Source organism: Hibiscus syriacus, unplaced genomic scaffold, assembly GCF_006381635.1.
Source record: "Hibiscus syriacus cultivar Baekdansim isolate YM2019G1 unplaced genomic scaffold, ASM638163v2 tig00111402_pilon, whole genome shotgun sequence".
Classification (NCBI taxonomy): domain Eukaryota; kingdom Viridiplantae; phylum Streptophyta; class Magnoliopsida; order Malvales; family Malvaceae; genus Hibiscus; species Hibiscus syriacus.
Window position 1 is genome coordinate 6,079,323 of NW_024063082.1, and position 16,302 is coordinate 6,095,624.

The 16,302-nt window shown below is 36.1% G+C and overlaps 1 pseudogene; it reads left to right on the top strand.

Moving 5' to 3' along the window:
- Positions 1–4,181: 4,181 nt before the first annotated feature.
- On the top strand, positions 4,182–6,645 carry LOC120161738 (annotated as a pseudogene).
- The last annotated feature ends 9,657 nt before the right edge of the window (positions 6,646–16,302 follow it).

Sequence of the window (16,302 nt, forward strand, 5' to 3'; positions counted from 1 at the left end):
TATACACTTTTTATAAAAAATTGAAGATGGAGGAAATATGCTCATTGTTTGCTTATATATGGATGATCTAATCTATACTGGAAGTAATACAACCATGTTTGAAAGCTTTAGAAATCCATGATGGCTGAATTTGAAATGTATGATCTTGGCATGATGCATTATTTCTTGGCATAGAAGTGTTGCAATCATTGCTGGCATTTTTATTTCTCAAAGAAGTATGTGGGAGAAATCTTGGACAAGTTTCAGATGAAGGATTGTAATCCTGTGAATACACCATGAGTTTGGTTTGAAGCTAAATAAGGATGAGGGAGGAAACAAGGTTAACAAACTTTACAAGCAGATATAGGGAGCTTAATGTATTTGACTGCAACAAGGCCTGATATAATGCATGTTGTAAGTGTCATTAGTAGATACATGGAGTGTCCAACAGAGATTCATCTTTTGGCTGCAAAAAGAATTCTTAGGTACTTGCAAGGTACTAAGGAGTTGGGCTATTCTTTAAAAAGGGAGAAAAATCAGATTGTGTGGCTTTACAGATAATGATTATGCAGGAGATTCTGATGATCGAAAAAGCACATCCGGATATGTTTTCATGTTGGGAAGGAGTTGTTTCATGGTCATCAAATAAGCAAACAATCGTCACATTGTCAACCACTGAAGCTGAATTTGTTGCAGCAACAACTTGTGCTTGTCAAGCTATTTGGCTGAAGAGATTATTCAAGAACTATAGTTCAAAGAAGATAGGCCTACTCTTATTTACTGTGACAACAGTTCAGCAATAAAGCTCTCAAAGAATCCTGTTCTACATGGTCGAAGCAAACATATAGATGTGAAGTATCATTTCTTAAGGGATCTCACAAATGATGGAGTTATTAATTTGGTTTACTGCAGAAGTGAAGATCATATTGATGATATTTTAACAAAACCTCTCAAATTTCCAGCATTTCAAAAGCTCAGGAAGCTACTTGGAGTTTGTAGTTCAAAGGACTTTATTTGAGGGATGCCACTTCAAAGTTTGGGTCTCATTAAACTGATGTTAAGTGTAAACTGATGTTAAGTGTGGAACATCAGTTTAAGAGAGGGATTGTTAAATAAATTAGTAGCAGTACACGTAAGAAAGGATTTGAGTGTTCCTAGTCTTTAGGAGTTCAGTAGTTTGTTTTAATTTGTTTCCTAGTTAATAGGAGTTTGTTGATGCACGTTGGATAGTGCCTATTTTCATGTTGCTTTCTGTTATGTACCACATAACATCAGTTTAAGAGAGGGATTGTTAAATAAATTAGTAGCAGCACACGTAAGAAAGAATTTGGGTTGTCCTAGTCTTTAGGAGTTCAGTAGTTTGTTTAAATTTGTTTCCTAGTTAATAGGAGTTTGTTTATGCACGTTGGATAGTGACTATTTTCATGTTGCTTTTAGTTATGTACTTGTCTATTTATAGGCTGGTGATTTATCAATAAAATGCAGAAAGTTTATCCATTGTTTTCTGAGTATCCTCTATTTTTCACTGTTAGTGTAGAAAATATCCTTCAGTTCTTATGTTTCTGTCAGTTTTGTATCTTAGTGAATTATTGTTCTAACATCAGTAGAGGTAGATAAAACAGAAACCACATTAAATCTTTTTTCTTATACATGTCTTATTTTATATTGATATCATTTTGATTATTTTTCGTTTACAATTTTTTTTACAAATATTTTAATTTTTTTGTTACAAATTTAATTAAAAATTCAACAAAATTAGAAAAACATATATTAGAAAAACAATAATGCGATTCAAGAGACGATACTAACCAATGAGGCCTGAAATAAAATTTGAAACTCCGACAAATTGGGTGTGTCTTCTCCCTATTTATTTTCTTCTTATATTTCTCGTTTTTCTTTTTCCTTTTTATATTATCTAAAAAATACAAAAAGGGAATATTGCATGAATAATGAATTTACCATAAACAGTTAATAAACTGATATGGTAAAGTTAAAAGAATAAAAAAACTGGACCAAGGAAAATTTTAAAAATATACGAGGATGAGAATATCAAGACGGATGTTGGTAGAGATACATTTGATTCTTTATGAGATGTAGATATTTAGAGCTTGCAGAACTCTTATGACGAGTCAGATTTGAAGAGCGAATTTATGTAAAAGGATATTAACAATAATTGATTTATGTTTCATAGACTTAATTTATTGTTTTGAAATTTAATACTTTAACATTGTATTTGTATTTTTTTGTAAAATTTATTTTTAATGCAAATAGAGTTGTTAATTTTATTAAAAATAGAAAATATTTAAAGTTACAATGAAATTCGAAAAAAAACATAATTAAAATATTTTCTTATAATCATTGATACAATAAATTAACTACTCAAGATCATTCAAGGACCAGGAAAAAGTTAAAACTCATCTAAAAAATTTGAACAAATCTGACTGTATCGGCAAACGAACCACGACAGGGGATCAAACTACTAAAAGACCACTGATAACTATACTTATAATTAAACGTCGTGAGAAAACTATCTACGAATACAAATCGGTATCAAGTCCAATCCGAGAGTCCAAAGTAAGGAAGATCAACGAGATAAACGCCATCTTGATCATTTAAGACGACAAATCCAACCCTAAAAACAGTTAAAGACCAAAAACGTGCATTGAAAGTAAAGAAACATGTTATATAGATAGAGAAAAACGTGTTATAAAGACAAAATTATTATAAACTAAAAAATATTAAAAAAGTTTATGCATATAAAAAAAATAAGAATCAAAGAATATAGGCTGTCAAACCAAAATAAAAAAAAGAATGAAACGGCTGAGGCGAAAGGAAAAAGGACACTAGGTCTTTTCAATAAATATTAATTTCTAGTTTACTGTAAATTTCAATAAATATTGATGATATTTTTTTATTTTTAAAAATATTAAAATTTATTTTATGTTTATTATTTTCTTATCATATTTGTACTTTATAATTTTAAAAAATTTCGCTTTCCATCCTCTATCCGTATCAGTACAACATAGATAGTTAGAAATAAGGAAGATGAGCAGCTTAAATTTAAAATTTTAAAATAAAATATAAAAACCGGCAAATTAAGATGAGCATGAAAAGCGGTATGGTTGGGTAAAGGTCAAATTTCGAATGCGTAGATGAGATGGACGTTTAGCAAAACTTGTTCAAGCGGATAACCCAGAAAATCAATTGTCATGATGAGATATAATAATTCTAAAATTATGAATTTTATAAAATAAATATGATCATCACACGAATTATATGTTCTTTTGTGTGTGTTTGGGAATGCGATATTTTAATAATTCTTGTTTTTATTACTTTACATGATTAATTTAAATGATAAACATATAAACCTATAGAATGAAAATGGCAGCACATTAAATCTCATATAATATTTAAATATATATGAAAAACTACATCCATTTTTTAAATAATATCATACTCTTAATTATAACTTACAAAAAGAAGTGAAATGTTAACTAAGAGTTTTTAACCAATTACTTTATTAAAAACCTAAATCCGTTTAATTAATTTTAAATCCGATTCAATATATTATTCAATATTATTATTGTTCGAATTTGCTTCTACTTCCATGGACAAAGCCAATTTTCTCTAGGTGCATATTGAGTTTGAATAAAAAATCAAAACTACTTATAATAATAGTATTTGAATACAAATTAAATGGTTATCAACAAAATTTGACCACCACAAATAACATGATTATTTAATAAAACAATATTTTATTGAAAAAATAAAATAAGTTTGACGTGACATATCTTTTTGTTATATGATATTTAGATGATTTTTATAAATAAAAATAAATTATACATTTCTGAAAACAAAATTTTGAACTGTGGCATGTGAATAAATAACCCAAATAGTAAGGCGGGGCTGGTAACAAATTTTAAAATACATGTAAAAAAATACAAGTTAAAAACCAATGGCACAGAGAAGGGTTTGGAGTTAGCAGTTGACTGGCGTTTTGGATTTATCCCAAATTCCAATTACGTGCTATAATTACGATTCTAAAAATGCTTAATATTTATAAGTAAGAATTGAAAATGGAAATTATGAAAAAGAAAAACATAATAGAGAAAATAAAGAGTGGGGTCCAAAATACAAAGTGGCATAATAACAGCTGGCGAAGGGGCCTGGCAGAGCGGTTCTCTCCATCTCCAACCAACGTCGCCTCCATTTCTTCTTATCACTCCCCATCTTAAGCCCCACCTTCGCTTCAGTTTTCAAACTCAATACCAACTCTCTAATTCTCTCCATCTTCTGCTTTTTCATCTTTGCTTTTGCTTATATCATGGCCGAGGAGACTCAAAAGCCTGAAGCAGCTGAAGCGCCTGCCGAGGAAGTTGTTGTGGAGAAGGAGAAAGAGGAGGCTGCGCCGCCTGCTGCTCCCGATTCTGTTGTTGAAGAGAAACAAGCCGAGGTCGAAGCTGTGGAGAAGGAGCCTAAGGTCGAAGAAAAGGAAGCTAAGGTCACTCAGTCCGCTTCTTTCAAAGATGAAACCAATAGTTGGTGAACTTCCTGACGCACAGAAGAAGGCTCTCGAAGAGCTTAAGCAACTTATTCAAGAAGCTCTTAACAAGAACGAATTCAGTGCTCCACCCCCACCTCCTCCGCCAAAGAAAAAGAATCTAAACCACCGATCGAGGAAAAGAAAGAGGAAGACCAACCTGCTCCTGCTGACACTGAAGAAAAAACTGAAGAGAAAGCTCCTGAAAAAGTCGAAGCTGAAGCATCTGCCCCTGTTGAAGTCAAGGAAGAAGAAGACAAGAATCCGCCACCATCCGAGGAGCCGGCACCCGAGACTGTGGTGAAAACAGAGGTGGTTGAAAAAGCTCCAGCCGGCGAGGACGATGGTGCCAAGACTGTCGAAGCAATTGAGGAGTCCGTAGTAGCAGTGGCTCCTCCAGTTGACAAACCAGAGGAAACTGTTTCTTCTTCTGTGGAACCAGAGTTGGTTGCGAAAGATGAGCCAAAGGAAGCTGATGTTCCTCCATCTCCAAGAGATATCTATATGGGAATCCCGCTCCTCGCAGATGAAAGAGCGTGATCCTATTGAAATTCTTAAGGGCAAGGGATTTCAAAGTGAAGGAAGCATTCAACATGGTCAAAAACACTGTCGTCTGGCGAAAGAAGTTCGGAGTTGAAGGTTTGCTGGAAGAAGACCTTGGAAATGAACTGGAGAAAGTGGTTTTCATGCACGGATTCGACAAAGAAGGTCATCCTGTATGTTACAACGCTTACGGAGAATTCCAAAACAAGGAGTTGTATCAGAAACTTTTGGAGACGATGAAAAGCGATCTAAGTTCTTGAGATGGAGGATTCAGTTCTTGGAAAAAAGTATCAGAAAGCTGGATTTCAGTCCCACAGGTATCAATACAATAGTTCAGGTTAATGATCTCAAGAATTCTCCTGGACCTGCCAAAAGGGAACTCAGACAAGCTACCAACCATGCCCTTAACTTGCTTCAGGATAATTATCCAGAGTTTGTGGCCAAACAGGTCAACATACAATAAAAATTCTCAAATATAGAAAAAAAAATTGAATCTTTGTGTATCATGGTGTTAAATTTTAACAAATTTTGAATATGGGTTTTGGATTTTGAAGGTGTTCATCAATGTTCCATGGTGGTATTTGGCTTTCAACCTGATGATTAGTCCTTTCCTTACCCAGAGAACCAAGAGCAGTTTGTGTTTGCAAGTCCATCCAAATCAACAGAATCCTTTTCAGGCAAGTGGACTCCAATAATTTCTTTCATTTTAATTTGCTTAATCATTTATTTATTGGTTGAACATAGAGAAAAATATCTGTACTTATTATATGTGTAGATATATTGCCCCTGAACAAGTACCAGTTCAGTATGGTGGATTGAGCAGGGAGAGTGAACAAGAATTCACCGTTTCTGATGCTGCAACGGAAGATAATCAAACCAGCAACCAAACACACCGTTGAATTTCCCACTGGGGTAAGATACATGAATCAAATAACAATCTAAAACTGGGTTGAATTCAATTCATATGAACTATATTTGGTTGATGAATTAGCAGAAATGTGCTCTGGTCTGGGAGCTACGGGTTGTGGGATGGGACGTGAATTATGGAGCCGAATTTGTGCCCATAGCTGAAGATGGATACACCGTGATCGTATCGAAGACGAGAAAAGTAGGTGCAGCCGATGAAACAGTGATCTCCGGCAGCTTCAAAAGAGGCGAGGCTGGGAAAATTGTGCTCACCATAGATAACCAAAGCGCAAAGAAGAAGAAGCTTCTGTATAGGTCCAAGGCCAAACCATATTCTGATTGAGAGCTTCTTCAATGGTGAATAATTCCCTTGGAAATTACTTGTCAAAAAGTGGAAACCAGTGCACGTGGGCAGGAAATAACAAGGTTTCTTTTTTTGTTTTGTTTGAAAATTTAATTTTATAAATATATTGTTGGGGGATTTATTTTTATTTATTGAAGAAAAGGGATGGGGATGGAGACGTGTGCAATGTGAAAAAGGAAGTGTTGTTATTCTTCATACCTTTTGTTTTGGATATGTAAAGTTTGTGTAAATTTCTTGGTGATATTCTCTATTGTCTATTGTTCATTCATCATTTGTTATAAACTTTATTATTATAATTGTTATTATATATTTTGTAAATAGTTTGAGTTTATTATAAGATAATATTTAATCATAATATACATATTCACATATAAAATATTTAAGAAAAACGACAACAGATACCTACTTCCAAAGTCGTTATATGGATTCTATTGTTACTATATATTTTAAATGTAATGCGAAAAACTACAACAGATGTCCACTTGTTTGGTTGTTTTTTCAATTGACTGCAATACAATTTATCTAGCTTTGTCTTAGTTTTGTAAGGGTTAATGACTTAATGTATCTTTTGGTTCTTAACTTCGATTTTGTTCTCCGTCTCTTTGCTCTTTTTTAGTACAATTTCACCTCTGTTTTTTTGGGGGGCTATAATTTGGCTCTTCACTTTTTGTTGGATCAAATTTAATCCGACTTTGTCTTCCGACTGTAATTTAGCCCCTGATTTTTTGTTGAATGCAATTTGACCCTTGACTTTAAATTTGACATATAACATGGCCTTTCACTTTTTTTATTTTAGCTCCAAGCTAGTTTTAGGACCAAATTACATATTGAATGTAAAGTTAAAAACTAACAAGTACAATAACCATTTTTAGAGGAAGTATTTACGTAATAATTGTCGACACTCATTTTAGTCCGGATACCCGTTATTGTTATTATTATTATTATTAACTTTTTCTATTATCTTTGCAGGCCAAATTACAAGAACCCGAAAATGGGCCCCAAATTATAACAGGCCCAATCGGGCCCAAAATATAACCCAGCTGACCCGAAGCCCAAGTTCGACCCGATTACAGCCCTACCCGGACCCGGTTGCAGTACCCATGCTCATCTCCTGCCGCATGCTACTGCCTCCCACGTGAAGCCTCTGACAACACCATCTCCCTAAAAACCACTGCAACACTTCATTTCCAAATTAGCAAAGCCAACAGCAAATCAATCAATTTATTGATAATTTGATGTAAATTGGTAAGAGAAGACAGAGGGCACTGTGTGGATAAAACCAAAGCAAAAAAAAATAGATTGGAGGAGGATAATGGGGTTTTTTTGGAAAATTAGGGGTTCGAAGGGGAAGAAAAAGTGTAAGGGGAAAAACACTTGTAACAGAGGATTCTCCTCAATTTTTTAATCAATACAAAGTCTTCTTCTTCATTCTTTATCTCGATACACAGTGAATATAATCAATAGTTTTTTACTCACAATAAAACTAAGCAATACAACCATATTTCCAGTAGCAAAAGGTTCGAAATAAACCCAAAATAAGGAAAAGAGGGGTAAAGGACTCGTTTACCTGAGTCAAACTTTCCTCTCGGTCGGAGCTGGGCCTCGTCATAGGGGGTTCGTTAGAGCCAAGAAAAGCAAAAGGGTACAAAAATCAGTAGCAAAAAAGACATTCAAAATGAAAAAACGACAACAAAAGATAGGGAAAAGGCTTCTTACCCTTCGACCGGAGCTTCACTGGCGATCGGAGGTCAACCTCGACAATCGAACGGTGAAGATGTGGAGAATAGGATGGTGAGCAACATACTCTAAAATGGTGACGATCCAACGATGGACGGCGGAGATCGGATGGTAGAAGCCGAGATATTCTTGGCCATTTTTGTGAAGCTTAGGGATGATTCTCGCGAAACGAAGGTCAGATTGAAGACGACTAGAAAAAAATTTAAAAAAAATATAAAAAATGAAAATTATATAAAGAGAAAATCGCCTCAGTGACCAAAAATGCCTTATAATATACGATTTTAACCAACTTTTTCTGGATTTTCCAAAATGACCAACAAAATCGCAATGCGATCGCTAATTCGCAACGCGATCTCCATTATCGCAAATTCGCGTTGCATTTCGCGTTGCGATAGTTGGAAATCGCGTTGCGATGGTCTACAGTGTCGTTGCGATTTTCCCAATTCGTAATGCGAATAAGTAAATCGCAACGCGAATTGGGAAAATCGCAATGCGATACTGACTATCGCAATGCGATACTTACTATCGCAATGCAATAATACAAAATCGCAACGAGATACTGACTTTCGCAACGCGATTCTGACTTTCGCAACGCGATAATACATAATCGCAATGCAATTTTCAAAGCGCCATTAGTATCCTGGCCAAGTATTTTATTTTTAAATTCCAAACACGAATATTAATATTGGAACACTGAACCGTCACAGTATATCCCGTAATTGCAACTCATAACCTAAAACCTAAAATCACAACTCAGTCTCATCTCCATCTCTCACTCTCTCACCATCTCCGACGAAATCCGTCCCCATCTCCGGCGAAATCCGTCTATCTCCATCTCTCAGAGCCACCCTCACAATCAGAAATAGAAAATCAACCAAATCAACCAACGAGGGTTAGTTTTTTTATTTTTTTTTTGAAATTTTTGCATTATTATTAGGTTTTTCATATTGAAATTGATGATAAGTTTACTGGTAATTTCAATATAGATAACTATTTCACTTAGATTGCTTATTATTAACCGAGAATCGCAACGCGAAATGAAAATCGCAACGCGATTTAGTTTCGCGTTGCGATTCTCGTTGCGATAGTCAAATTCGCGTTGCGATAGTCATTTTCGTGTTGCGATTTTCATTTTCAGAAAACTATTATTCTTCTGCAAATTGAAACTTGAATGAATTGCATTACTTCAACCAAAAAACAAAGACAAATAAGAAATTCACAGTGTTGCAAATTTAAGTTTGAAGAATAAACTACTACTATTTATGTTTATTATTGTTTTTGGTATATCTTCACAGTGTAGTTTTTGGTATATCTAACTTAGTATGTTTATTGTTTTTGTAGAACTTTTATTCGGCTCAATTAACCTTAAGAAATAAAGTCAACCTGGCCAAAACAATTGCGTCGAAGCTTTCACCTGCACAAAGAAAAATGTTTGAGGATACTTGCTTCGGGCCATGGCTGAAAGTACAACATCCCGGTGGAGATGCGATGTTGACACACCTATTTCTTCAAACCATGACTAGGGATCTACCAGATACTATACAACGTCGTGATGAAGAGATATGGTTTGATTTTCCACCGGTGTATACGTGTTTTGGGGGGGGAGTTTTGCTTAATCACCGGTCTACGCTTCGGACACGATGATGTAGGTCGGTACACTAGACATATTACCCGCCCATCATGGTTATCTCGGGTTTTTCCTGAGCTGGAGAGGCCGAATCTATACGTGGAAGACCTGACGATATTATTGAATAAGAAAAATGGTTTTACTCGGATGGATGACGTCGACGTTGTCCGAGTATGCCTTCTAATTCTTTTGCATGCCGGCTTTTTAGGCAGAGAGGCCAGACAACCTATTCCAAATGATCTAATCAAATTGGTAGAAGACCTAAATGCGTGGAACCTGTTTCCGTGGGGCTCGTATTTATGGAAAGCTACATGGAATAAGTTATCGTCTGCCTTGGATGATCGAAAAAGTTTGCATGGCGATGGTTCCAAATACACTTTGACAGGCTTTATTTGGGCCTTTAAGGTAAGAATTTTTATATAATGTTTCCAAAATTATAAGTAATTATTTAACAATTACTAATGTTTGTTATTATATTGTTTGTAGATTTGGATATTTGAGGCCTTTCCGCCATGAAGACATATGCAATAAAACTTCAAATAATATTCCCAGGGCTATTTCCTGGAAGAGGAACGGACCTTGCAATGGGAAGATTTACTACGGTATACGACAATAAATAATGTAAGTTAACATAAATACTACCATATGTTTATAAACAAGTTATTACTAGTACACATTTAACTTTGTTTGAGCTTTTATATTGTTAGGAGGCCAACACTCCTCTACAGAGGCTGACACCCACGGAAGCTGAGCTAGTAAGCATTTTTTGATGGAACGGTTGATGAGCAGCCTCCACTTTGGGAGCCATCACCTCGCCTAGAGCTATCACCTCACCCAGAGCCATCATCTGATCGACCCGGCTATACACCTCCACAACGACAGCCATCACCTATTCTGTCACATCATCGAGCCTCTTCTCCACCATCACCGTAAGATAGGCGACCGGCAAAGATGCCACGACGTTTATCTCCCTGTTCTCAACCTCCACCTCAACGGGATGAGTTAGGGGAGTTACGTGATGAGGTCAATGCCTTGCGTGAGGAGGTCGGTACTTTACGCAAAGACGATGGTGCATGGCGTGTTGAGGTGTCTACATTACGCGGTGAGGTAGCCGCTCTACGTGAGATGGTAGAATCGTTGCAGAATGAGGTTCATACTCTACGCAACGAGGTAAGTTTAAGATTTTTCATACTCGTAATTCATTCGGTTGCTGCTAATACTGCTAAACTGTTTTTGTTAGTATTTGTTTTTGGTTTTGTTTTTGTCTTTTGGTTGAAGTAATGCAATCCATTCAAGTTTCATTTGCATAAGAAGAATAGTTTACTTTCGCAACACGAAAATGACTATCGCAACGCGGAAATGGCTATCGCAATGCGAATGAAATCGCAACGACAAAATCGCAATGCGAAATGAAATCGCAACGACAAAATCGCAACGCGAATGAAATCGCAATGCGATTTATGTTTCGCGTTGCGATTTTGTCGTTGCGATTTCATTTCGCATTGCGATTTTGTCGTTGCGATTTTCATTTCGCATTGCGATAGCCATTTCCGCGTTGCGATAGTCATTTTCATGTTGCGATTTTAAGTTTCGTGTTGCAAAAGTAAACTATTCTTCTTCTGGAATGTTTATATATGTTGTCCTTTTAAATGTTTATATAAGTGCTTACTTCTGGAATGTTATCTGAGCATTTTGTGAACTATGATAGAATAATGACTTGGGTGAATACAATGCTAGTTTGAAACATATTTGTCTTTGTTTAATATCATGTCTGTTTATTTACTGATTTATGTATTAAATTTTTTTAGCGGCCCGATAAGGTGGATGCTTTACGTCGGGTTTTCCTTGCACGACGGAGTTCACGCATCAGACGGCGTGGACGTGCTATTACGTCTCCGTTCACCCCAATGGTGCGAAAACTCCGCAAGAAGAAGCCCGACTCACCGGTCATCCCTCAAGAGTCCCCTCCAATCGTTCAAGAGGCCCCTATCCTCCCTCAAGATTCCCCCCCACCGTTCAAGAGGCCACTGTCATCGTTGAAGAGGTTCCTCCTACCATTCCAGAGCCCGATTCACATGGGGTAATATATCGAAGTATTGAGAAACCCCCACTGGTTCCGGACATGATGGATGAGAGTTGGCTCTCGTATGAGTTACCAGCTAGTACCCTTCCGGTATCTGAAGTGGAGAGGAGACAACTACCGAAAACAATTGTGGATAATACCCTTTGGGCTAAGACCGCAGTTGATTTTTATCTACATGAGCGGAGCCAAGGGTATTACACTGACATCAGCAAACTCAACGATGAAATGTTTTTGTTGCTTGATCGGTCTTGGTGGGGTGTACTATTAGGGGTTGAAGATAGTGGCTATTTGGATGGGGATGTAAGTCTTATATTTGTCTTATATATGATTTTGATTAATTTGTTTAAAAATTAATGTAATTCACTAATATATGTATTTTTTGTAAAACAGCATATCGATGCGTGGGTGTCACGTCTACTAATATAAGGAAGCTTAGGAAAAATAAAAAAAATTCGCTATATACAATAATGCCGGTGGCTTTTCACGCAGTTCACTTGAAGAATCAACGAGATGAATCATTTTCGTTGGGCAACGGACAAGCTAAACTTTGTCATGCATGGTGGGAGGTCGATAAGGTTAGTGTTTATTTTTTAAATTTTTTAAAGGTGTTCATAAATAAGTGCGGAAATAAATGAATTATTACTGATTGCAGGTGTTTATCCCTTTTTTGGAACGTCGTCACTGGCTTCGTCCAACTTCAGCTCCCATCCCTGAAGATAATAGTGTATGACAGCATGATCAATTACATATCACTGTCTGATTTGAGAGATATTTTCAAGGGATGGAGCTCTCATTTGGCTAAATTCTTGGATGAGATTAATTATTGGACTCATTCTGGACACAAGAAGCCAAAGAAGTTCAATGTCACAGTTGTCAGAGACGAGACCGCGCCACAGCAATCGCCGGGAGCCAGAGGGGATTGTGGTCCTCTCGTATGCCTTTGCTTGGTGCGTTTGACGACGGGAAGCACAGAGTTTTTACCTCCCACCGATAGAGATAGAGCTGCAGTAGGCTTATGGTTTCGGCATTATATGGCTAGAGCAATATATTCGAGACGCTGCCTACCTGCATCCGCGTTATGAAAGTGTCCATTGTTAATTGGTAAGTCAAATGCAAGTTTTGTTAATATATATACTCCTTTTGGTTTTAAAATGTTTGGTTAAGTACCTAGAATTCAATAATTTGCTGTTTGTAGGTTTTAGATGTGTAGGAAGTCTTGTTTGAGCAAATGTTTGGTTTCTGCAGGTTAATCTTTAAGTAAGCTGCATGAAATGGATGTACGGGGTCATAAAGTTGTTGATTCATTGATTCAAATTGATGAAGAATAATAATTATTATTATTTTTTTGATTGTTTAATTGATTTGTAAAAGATGATTTGTAATGTTGATTTGTTTAATTGATGTACATAATTCTTATTTGTGTTGAAATGTAATAGTTGATTTGTTGATTTTCAATCTGTATTATGTGAAGGCAAAACAGACTATCGCAACAAAAAACTGACTATCGCAACGAGAGAATCGCAATGCGAAATGAAAATCGCAATGCGAAATGAAAATCGCAACGAGAAAATCGCAATGCGATTTTCATTTCGCATTGCGATTTTCGTTGCGATAGCCATTTCGCGTTGCGATAGCCATTTTCGCGTTGCGATAGTCAAAAATGAATGTCTAATAGTGATAACAACTGAACAGATCATAGAAATGTTCAAACTCAAGTTACTAATACATGCCTAACTGAAATGTTAAAAGTGCACACATAAAATACACATAATGCAAGTTTTGTTAACATATATACTCCTTTTTCATTTCGCATTGCGATTCTGTCGTTACGATTTGCATTTCGCATTGCGATGGTCAAATGATTGCCTTTCGCAACGCGATTCTGACTTTCGCAACGAGATAATACAGAATCGCAATGCGAGTTTCAAAGTTCGCAACAGGTTTTAGTTTCGCAAGCCAAATTTTTTGTGTATATATCTACGCAGTAGCAACAACTCATAACCTAAATCCCTAAATCGCAACTTATTCCATCTCCATCTATCACTCACTCCGGCGACATCCGTTCCTATATCCAACGACATCCTTCCCCATCCGGCAACAAGTCTTAGTTTCGCATCTCGTTTGTTTAGTAAATTAATTTACAACCATGAAATCATCTAATGTTGATCATGTTTGGATAGATTTGTGTTTTGGAGGGTCATGGGAGAATGTTCATGGTGTTTTACAATATAGCCTTTACCCATGAATCTTCAACTAAAACTGTCATTAAAGAAATTAACTTATGAAACTCTAATGTTACGTGTTTCAAAGAAATTGAATTTAGAGCCCCTAAGTTGATTTAGGCTATCTTATCAGAGAAATGGTAAAGTTTATTTATTAACCGACAATGAAGATGTTGAACGATTCATTGCTTACATTAATGTTTCAAGTGATGATGTTACATTGTATGTTGTTGAACCTAGAAGTAGTATTATTGGGTCAGTAGCGGGTAGTAATCAACTAAGTGGGTCTCAAAACCCACAACCTTTATCTAATCCAAATCCAAATCAACTTTCAGCACCAAATTCCGGTTTTCGTATTGACCAATTAGACGATGATGAGCCAAGAGAAAAATTGTGAGTACTAGTCAGTATTCGAAATTTGATCTTGGTCAATACCCGGACTTTGATATTGGTCAATACTCGGATTTTGATGATGTTTCAGAAGAAAAAACAAACCCTGCGTGTAATGATTTTGATATTGGTCAATACCCGAATTTTGATGATGAAACACCCGTTGCCGAGGAAGATGTTGTTGATGATAATGAGGAGGAAGTTACGACTGTGAATGAACATGTTGAACATCCATTCTGTAATTCATATAATCCTGAAGAAGAAAAAGAAGAAGAAAAAGTCCCCGAAGAAAAAAAATGCCACGGGAGTATACTGGAATATGCCAGAATTACTTCAGCTACCGAAGAAGAGTTGGCAAAGAAGCAGTTGATTGTTACACAAAAGTTATTCGTATCAAGAAAGATGATTGTTTTGATACAAGGAAGACTTGAAGATAGCTTTGTATACGAAATGTGTGGAAGATGACTATCAACTAAAAGTTAACAAATCAAGCAAAGATCATTTCGAAACAAGGTGTATGATTGACAAAAACTGTACGTGGCGTATGATTGCAAAGAGGATAAAAGATTGCGAAATGTTTCAAGTTAGGACTTTTATTGATAAACATACATGTTCAAGAACCCAAGTTTTTCCTAACCATAGACAGGCAAACAAAAAGGTTTTCGGTGGTTTTCTGGCTGAGTTAATGTTTTGAATGGCAGGGTATATCGGGGACATGAAATTATGACTGACATGAATGCTCGGTTCAAGATTAGTATACATATTCTCAAGCTTGGAGAGCCAAATGTTATGCCTTGGAATTGTTGAGGGGTCGCCAGAAGCATCGTTTGCCCAACTGCCGGCTTATTGTCACAATTAAAAGCTAAAAAATCCTGGGTCGGTAACTCATATCAAAACAGATAGAGATGGACGCTTTGAGTTGCTGTTTATCGCCATTGGTGCTGCGGTTAGTAAATCAATATAATTCTGTTGACTCATTTCTGTTAGTTACATGCATTTCACATTTAATGATTATATTTCTTGTGTATATTATTTTGTAGATTCGTTCGTTTATTACTTGCATGTGCCCAGTTATTATAGTTGACGGAGCACATTTGAAAGGTCGATACCTTGGAGTAAACTTATTAGCAGTCGCCATGGATGCTAACAATGGGATATTGCCAATAGCTTACGGGGTTGGCAAATCTGAAACCTCTGATTCATGGACATGGTTTATGGGGCATCTTAGGGATTGTATAGGTCCTATTAGCAATCTGACAATCATATCCGATAGGGCAAACTCAATTGACAACGCTGTTAGAAGGTGTTTCCCAGATGCTTTTCATGGACTTTGTGGTGTTCATTTGTATAGAAATCTAAAATCAAGGTCTGTTGGTATAAAAAAGCACAAATGGACATACTGGAAGGCTGTAAAGGCTTATCGGGAAGTGGATTTCAATAAGCATATAAACTGTTTAAGACGTGTTTTGCCTCAGTGTGCTCAAACACTAGAAGATGTCGGGTTTGAAAGATGGTCAAGAGTACATCAACTTGGAGCAAGATATGGTCTCATGACGTCTAATAGTGCAGAATCAATCAACGCTCTAAGTCGTCATTCCCGAAAATTACTCATTACTATGTTAATGGAGTTTTTTTCGAGCCTCTATTCAACAGTGGTACTACAAGAAAAGAAACCATGCAGGTATTATTTCTTTGAATTCGTAACTTATCATATATTTTTACTAAGTATTATTTATTTAAATTTACAGGAACATTGGAACATCGTGTTACACCATGGACTGAAAAAAGATAACGAAATGTGTTGTGAAGTCAACGTCATGGAGAGTTGAACCATATTCAAACACTTTGTTTAAAGTACTGGATAATAACTTAAATGGGCTTGTCGATCTAAATGCAAGGACGTGTAGTTGT